The following is a 253-nucleotide window of genomic DNA, read 5'->3' on the forward strand; positions in this document are numbered from 1 at the left end:
GCTATTTGTTACAGTAACAGAATGTCAACGCAACAATGAAACCTTCTTATACTTCTCTATTGAACATTCCAATAGTGATTCTGCGTAGTTTCCGACGACACAGTAGAGTGGACATCTGCTTTTGGTTTTGAGTTGTTTTGTTTTTTATTTATTTATTTTTTAATTTTTAATATTTTTTATTACATATTTTCCTCAATTACATTTCCAATGCTATCCCAAAAGTCCCCCATAGCGCCCCCCACTTCCCTACCCA

The sequence above is a fragment of the Mus caroli genome, chromosome 1 (assembly GCF_900094665.2).
Source record: "Mus caroli chromosome 1, CAROLI_EIJ_v1.1, whole genome shotgun sequence".
Classification (NCBI taxonomy): domain Eukaryota; kingdom Metazoa; phylum Chordata; class Mammalia; order Rodentia; family Muridae; genus Mus; species Mus caroli.